The following is an 8,039-nucleotide window of genomic DNA, read 5'->3' on the forward strand; positions in this document are numbered from 1 at the left end:
TTTGATCTCTAGCATTTCTTCTTTGTTCTTTCTTAGGATTTACATCTCTCTGCTTATATTGCCCATCTGTTCTTGCATGCTGTCTACTTTATCCATTAGAGCACTTAGCATACTAATCATAGTTGTTTTAAATTCCCAGTCTGATAGTTACAGCATTCTGCCATGTCTGGTTCTGATGCTTCCTCTATCTCTTCAAATTGTGTGTGTGTGTGTGTGTGTGTGTGTGTGTGCGCGTGCGCGCCTTTTGGTATGCCTTGTGGTTTTTTCTTGGTATTTGGACGTAATGTCCTGAGCAAGAGGAACTACTATAAATAGGTCACTAGTGATGTGATGGTGAGGTGTGGAGGGAGAGGAAGTGTTTGATAGTCCTATCATTGGGTCTAGGTCCTTTAGTGAAGCCTGTTCCTCTGGACAAGTGCGTCTAAGTTTTGTCCTCCCTTAGGAGGCACAGGATGGGTAGTGTAGACTGGAGTGGGTTTTCCTGCCCCCTGGGCCAGTTAGGCTCTGATAACGCCAGCAGGTTAGGCTCAGGTTAGCTAGTCTCCCTTGAGGCAGGCCTTGTTAAGAGGAACAGAGTGCTATAGAGTGTTTTTATTTAAAAAAATTTTTTAAAAGCTTGCAGATCACTTTTATTTCTTATTTTATTTTATTGAGGTATAATTGACATGTAACATTATATTAGTTTCATGTGTACAATATAATGATTTTTTTTGTTAGTTTGTATTTTGGCTGCACTGCACAACATGCGGGATCTTGGTTCCAAAACCAGGGATCGAACTTGCACCCCCTCAATTGGAAGCGAGGCATCTTAACCACTGGACCACCAGGGAATTCCCTCTAGAGTTTTTAAAAATGGTTCTTTTCCTCTTTCTCTGCTGGAGACCTGAGGGGACTTTCCTCTGCTCCGTATTCACTGTGGGAACCTGGTAGTGCTCTTGGAGGTAGATTTCATGAATTATGGAGCCCCTATGATTGGATCTCCTGGAGTTTTTAGCTCTCAGAGTTGTCCCGACAGAGCCTCCAGCAATCCATCAATTGCATTTAGGCTTTCCTACCCAGCAGTGGTCCCTACATGGTGTCTGCCCCTGGGTTCCTGCTCCAGTAAGTTGCAATCTTTTGTATTCAGTGTCTGTCAGTCTCTCCCATCTTGGGGGCAGCGGTTTGCCCTGTGTTATTCCCTCTCTTATGGATCCAAGAAGAGTTGTTGATTTTTTATTCTGTTCAGTTTTATACTTTTTGTTAAGACAGTATGGCAAATTTGAAGCAGAATTGGAAATCAGAAGTTCCCAGCTGCCTTTTTGCAAAAACAAACTTAACTTTGCCTTGATTTTTGAAGGTTATTTTCACTGGAGAATTCTGGGTCAACAGCTTCCTTTTCTCCAGCCTCATTCATATCTGATGAAACATCATCCAATAATTGAATTATCATCCCCATATTTAACACATTGCGTTTCTCCTTAGTTTCACTATTTAGTCTCCACATTTAGCTTCAGTAATTTGACTGTGATGTGCCTCTTCATATTTGTCCAGCTTGGTTTTTATTGAATGTCTTAAATCTACAAAGCTATGTCTTTTATAAGATGGAAACGTTCAGCCATTATTTCTTCAAACACTTTTTCTGTCCCATTCTTTCTCCTCTCCTTCTAGGTCTTCAGTTATTCATACGTTAAGATTGTTTGATCTTCCCTAATAGGTCCCTCAAGATTCCATCTTCTTTATCAACCCGTATGCTCTTGGTTCTTCTCACTGTGTCATTTCTATTTATTGACTAGGTTTAGTTATTCTTCTGTCATCTCCATTTGGCTTTTAAGTCCATCCAGTGAATTTTTTGAGATATTAAGTTTTTTCAGTTCTAGAAATTTTCTTTTGGTTCTTTTTTGCTCATTTCTATTTCTCTGTGAACATATTTTATCTCACTAAGGTTAGATATAATATCCACTTTAAAATCTTTCCTGTTAGTTCCGAATCCAAGTCATCTTAGTCTTTATGTCAATTTATTTTCTTTTCTCTGGAGGGTGAGTTCCATTTCCCTGGGTTTTTCGTTTGTCTATATGGTAATTTTGGAAATCCTGGACATTCAAAACATTAAGCTGGGAAGACTCAGGATTCTGTTCATTTCTTCTGGGGAGTGTTGTTTCTTGGTTTTAGAAGACAATTATCTTGTTGGGCTTCAGAACCAGCCTCAGCTCAGATCTTCTCTCTTGAGCAGGTATTCTCAGAGTCTGTCCAACACATGTGTAGTTCAGAGACAGATAGATAGGATTTGGGGATCCCCTCTCTGGATTTCCCTTCTTGGATTCTCTCTCTCTCTCCCTCAGGAGGTCACAGTGTCCCTGGATTCTGCTGTCTAGTTCTCCAAGACTAAAGAGTAGGGTTTTCCCACCAGCACCCTCAGGGCCCTGGGCACAGTGCTCATTGTGTCTGGTCCTGCCAAAAAGCTACAGAGACAGGCACTGACTCATACAAATGTATGTGGACTCCGGCAGAACCTACATGCTTCTCTGGTCCTTCAGGCAGCTGATATCTGAATGTTATAGTTGTTTCCTGCGAGCATGTGGTCCAGTAGTTATTATCACTATTAGTATTATTATTAGTCATTATTAAAAACAGGAGTCCTTCCTTTTTTTTTTTGTGGCTGAACCACATGGCTTGTGGGAACTTATTTCCCCAACCAGGGATTGAACCTGGGCCCTCAGCAGTGAGAGCGTGGAGTCCTAACCACTGGACCACCAGAGAATTCCCAGAAGGCCTTCCTTATCTCATAAAAATACTGTGTAGTTTCTGTCACATATACTCTTCACCTTTTTCTTTAAACTTTTAAAATATATTTATATTTTTAGATCCTGTCAAGAATGGTAGCATGTGCGTGCATTCTCTCTTTCTAATTAGTCATTGCTGTTAGTGTATATAGGCGTGCTATTGAAATTTAAAAATTAAATTTACATGCAGCCACTTTTCCAAAAATTTAATTTAAATTTTATTTCTTTTTTATTTCCATAGGGAAAATTTTAGCTTCTGTAAATAAGGATTGTATCTTTATTATTTTTATTTCTCTTCTTATTGGAATAATCTGTCTTTTTGCTTTTTACCCTTGACTGGTATCCCACTGCTACCACCCCCAACTCCTGACCTCTCCCAGGGTCATGCCTGACCCCCAAGGAGATGAGATAATGGTTTGGAGGAGGTGGAACACAGCTGAATTTAGACCCATCTTTTCTTCCACAAGTTGACTCACTAGTTCAACCAAAATGGCCCAAAAGAATATGCCCAATTCAAAGCTTTAGAAGATTTTAGGTAAAAACAGTAAGAAAGGCTTTGTTAAAAACACCTACTGGGGCTTCCCTGGTGGCGCAGTGGTTGAGAGTCCGCCTGCCGATGCAGGGGACACGGGTTCGTGCCCCGGTCCGGGAAGATCCCACATGCCGCGGAGCGGCTGGGCCCGTGAGCCATGGCCGCTGAGCCTGCGCGTCCGGAGCCTGTGCTCCGCAGTGGGAGAGGCCACAACAGTGAGACGCCCACGTACCGCAAAAAAAAAAAAAAAAAAAAAACACCTACTACTGAACACCACCTACTACTGAAAATAGAAAGGTGGAATTGATTTCTAGTGTTAGATTGTTGTTTTGTTAAGGACAAAGTGGAGCCATATTTCATTTTTAAATTCTTCAAAGTACAGTGGAAAGAATCTAATTTTTCCTGGTTAAACTGCAAAGTAAAGCAGAGAACTCAAGAAATTATAGAGATAATTCATATCAAAATTTGCCCTTGGAATATCCAGATAATTGAGCGCAAAGTACAGATTTTATTTGGTTGAATTACCTGCAAAGTTGTTTTATCCTCCATTTCACCTTTATGAATAAAAGAGCAGTCTAGGGAAGGAAAATTGAGACCTTGCTTGTTTGAAAAAATATTTAAACATTATCTTAAAAAGAAACCAAGAGAGAAATAGAAAAACTATACGAAGAGGCAATTCACAGAAGAAATACAAATAGCCAGTATACACATGGAAATAAGATACACCTCACTAGCAGTGCAGGAAATAAAAATGAAAGCCATGATTAATATAATTTTTTTGCCTACCAGATAGCATAAAGTTTCAAAATTGATAATATCCAATGTTAGTAAGCCTTTGGTAAAACAAAGGTTCTTATCTGATATAGGTGTAACAAAAGTTCTTATCTGATATTGGAAGGACTGTGGACGAACACCCTGCTTGGAGGCGCAATAGCTCAGGTGTCCTCAGTTCTACACCCTCCGTAAACTGATGCCCCTTTCCTCCTGGCTTCATGGTACTCGCCCATTTGGGTCCAGGCTCAGCTGTGAGACTTTCAGCAGCCCACGGGGTGATTGCAGAATGCAGGGACTGAAAAGGCGTGTGACTGGAGTTGGCCTCTCTCTTTGCACCTCTCTCTTTGCACCAGGAGAATGTGCCCTGGCTACCCTGTTGGAGGGCAAGATACGTGTGAGCAGAGCAGAGTATGTGGCATCCCAGCCAGGGCCACCCAACCTGTCTGCAGACACGCAGGCGAGCCAGCCAAGACCAGCGAAGCAAGAGGTGATCACATGAGCAGGAGGTGCTTATTAGATCTTTAAATGTAAGGTTTGTGGTTATTTGTTATGTAGCATTATTGGGGAATGAGATAACTGAATCAGGAAATAGTAGGCTTAATATATCAAGATTTTAAAATGCATAATCCTCAACCCAGCAATTATATTTCTGGGAAAAAAACAGATGAACTGAAAGCCTTGCAAGAGGATGTCCATGAAGGTATTATTTATTATACAAAAATTGTTTAAATATTCTAAATTCTATCAGTAGGGAATGGTTAAATAAAGTAGGACATGTCTTATTAAGAGAATATTATGTAGCTATTCAAAAGAATGAAGTAGATTTATATAAATTGGTGTGGAAAATGTTTATAATATCTTAGGCCAAAAAAAAATGTTACCAAGCAATAAGTATAATAACATATGGAAAATTATAAATGTAAAAGCATAGAAAGAGAAATGGACAGGAAAAAATTTATAATTTCTGAGAAGTTGCATTTAGGGGAGTGACTTTATCTGTATGTACAATTAGCATTTTTATAATGACCATGTATTACTATTATATTTCCAAACAAGTGGGAAAGATATCTATTAGATTTTTTCAGTTTATTTTTAATTTTAGTTTTTTTCAATCTTACTGAAATATAATAGATATACAGCACTGTCTAAGTTTAAGGTGTACAGCATAATGACTTGACGTACATATATTGCAAAATGATTATCACAGTTAATTTAGTTAACATCCATTATCTCGTATAATTACACAATTTTTTTCTTTGTGATGAGAACTTTTAGAATCTACTCTCAACGACTTCCATTATAACATACTGCAGTGTTAATTATATTAATCATGTTGTACCTTACATCCCTAGTATTTATTTATCTTATAGCTGGAAGTTTGTACCTTTTGACAACCTTCTTCCAAATCCCCCTCCCTTACCCTCCACCTCTGGTAACCACAGATCTGATCTCTTTTTCTGTGAGTTTGGGGTTTTTATTTAATTACACATATAAGTGAGATCATACAGTATTTGTCTTTCTCTGTCTAACTTATTTCACTTACCATAATATCTTCAATGTCCATCTGTGTTGTTGCAAATGGCAAGATTTCATTCCACTCCTTCTTATGACCGAACCGTATCCCCCTTTATATATATACCACATCTTCTCGTTTCCATATCTTGGCTATTGTGAATAATATGAACATGGGGGTGCAGGTATCTCTTCAACATTGTGGTTTAGTTTCCTTTGGATAAATACCCAGAAGTAGAATTACTGGATTATATGGTAGTTCTATTTTTAAATTTTTGAGGAACCTGCATACTGTTTTCCATAGTGGCAGCACCAATTTACATTCCCACAAACAGTCACAAGGGTTCCCTTTTCTCTGCATCCTCACCAGCACTTTTTATCTCTTGTCTTTAATGATGGCCATTCTGACAGGTGTGAGGTGATAGCTTATTGTGATTTTGATTTGCATTTCCCTGATGATTAGCGATGTTGAGCATCTTTTCATGTGCCTGTTAGTCATCTGAATGTCTTCTTTGGAAAAATGTCTATTCAGGTCCTTTGCACATTTAAAAATTGGATTATTTGGTTTTTTTTGCTTTTGAGTTGTATGAGTTTTTATATATTTTGGATATTAACCCCTTATTAGATATATGATTTGCAAATATTTTCTCCCATTCCCTAGGTTGCCTTTTTATTTTGGTGATGGTTTCCTTTAATGTGCAAAAGCTTTTAGTGTGTTGTACTCCCACTTTATGTTTTGTTTTTGTTGCTTGTGCTTTAGGTATCACATCTAAAAAATCATTGCCAAGACCCAGGTCAAGGAGCTTTTTCCTGTTTTCTTCTAGCAGTTTTATGGTTTGAGGTCTTATTTTTAAGTCTTTAATCCCTTTTGAGTTAATTTTTGTGAATGGTGTAAGATAGGGGTCTAGTTTCATTCTTTTGCATGTGAATATTCATTTTCCTCAGCAGCATTACTGAAGAGACTGTCTTTTCTCCATTGAGTATTGTTTGCTTCCTTTTTAAATATTAGTTGAGCATATATGTGTGGGTTTATTTCTGGGCTATTCTGTTCCCTTAATCTATGTATCTGTTTTTATGCCAGTATCATACTGTTTTGATTACTATAGTTTGCATACAGGAAGAGTGATGCCTCTTGCTTTGTTCTTCTTTCCCTGGATGGCTTTGGTTATTCAAGGTCTTTTGTGATTCCATATAAGTTTTAGGATTGTACTTTATACTTCTGTAAAAAATGCCATTGAGACCAGAGGGCAAAGAGCAGAAGCAAGAAGAACTACAATCCTGCAGCCTGTGGAACAAAAACCACATTCACAGAAAGATAGACAAGATGAAAAGGCAGAGTGCTATGTACCAGATGAAGGAACAAGATAAAACCCCAGAAAACAACTAAATGAAGTGGAGATAGGAAACCTTCCAGAAAAAGAATTCAGAATAATGATAGTGAAGATGATCCAGGACCTCGGAAAGAAAATGGAGGCAAAGATCAAAAAGATGCAAGAAATGTTTTAAAAAGACCTAGAAGAATTAAAGAACAAACAAACAGAGATGAACAATACAATAACTGAAATGAAAAATACACTAGAAGGAATCAATAGCAGAATAACTGAGGCAGAAGAATGGATAAGTGACCTGGAAGACAGAATGGTGGAATTCACTGCCGTGGAACAGAATAAAGAAAGAAGAAAGAAAAGAAATGAAGACAGTCTAAGAGACCTCTGGGACAACATTAAACACAACAACATTCACATTATAGGGGTCCCAGAAGGAGAAGAGAGAGAGAAAGTATCCGAGAAAATTTGAAGAGATTATAATCGAAAACTTCCATAACATGGGAAAGGAAATAGCCACCCAAGTCCAGGAAGCACAGAGAGTCCCAGGCAGGATAAACCCAAGGAGAAACACACCCACAGGCATAGTAATCAAATTGACAAAAATTAAAGACAAAGAAAAATTACTGAAAGCAACAAGGGAAAAAAAACAAGTAACATACAACAGAACTCCCATAAAGTTAACAGCTGATTTCTCAGCAGAAACTCTACAAGCCAGAAGGGAGTGGCATGATATATTTAAAGTGATGAAAGGGAACAACCTACAACCAAGATTACACTACCCAGCAAGGATTGCATTCAGATTCGACGGAGAAATCAAAAGCTTTAGAGACAAGCAAAAGCTAAGAGAATTCAGCACCACCAAACCAGCTCTACAACAAATGCTAAAGGAACTTCTCTAAGTGGGAAACACAAGACAAGAAAAGGACCTACAAAAGCAAACCCATTGGGCTTCCCTGGTGGTGCAGTGGTTGAGAGTCCGCCTGCCGATGCAGGGGACACGGGTTTGTGCCCCGGTCTGGGAGGATCCCACATGCCGCGGAGCAAATAGGCCCATGAGCCATGGCTGCTGGGCCTGCGCATCCGGAGCCAGTGCTCCGCAGCAGGAGAGGCCACAACAGTGAGAGGGCCGCGTAC

Source organism: Lagenorhynchus albirostris, chromosome 1 (genome assembly GCF_949774975.1).
Source record: "Lagenorhynchus albirostris chromosome 1, mLagAlb1.1, whole genome shotgun sequence".
NCBI classification, from domain to species: Eukaryota; Metazoa; Chordata; class Mammalia; order Artiodactyla; family Delphinidae; genus Lagenorhynchus; species Lagenorhynchus albirostris.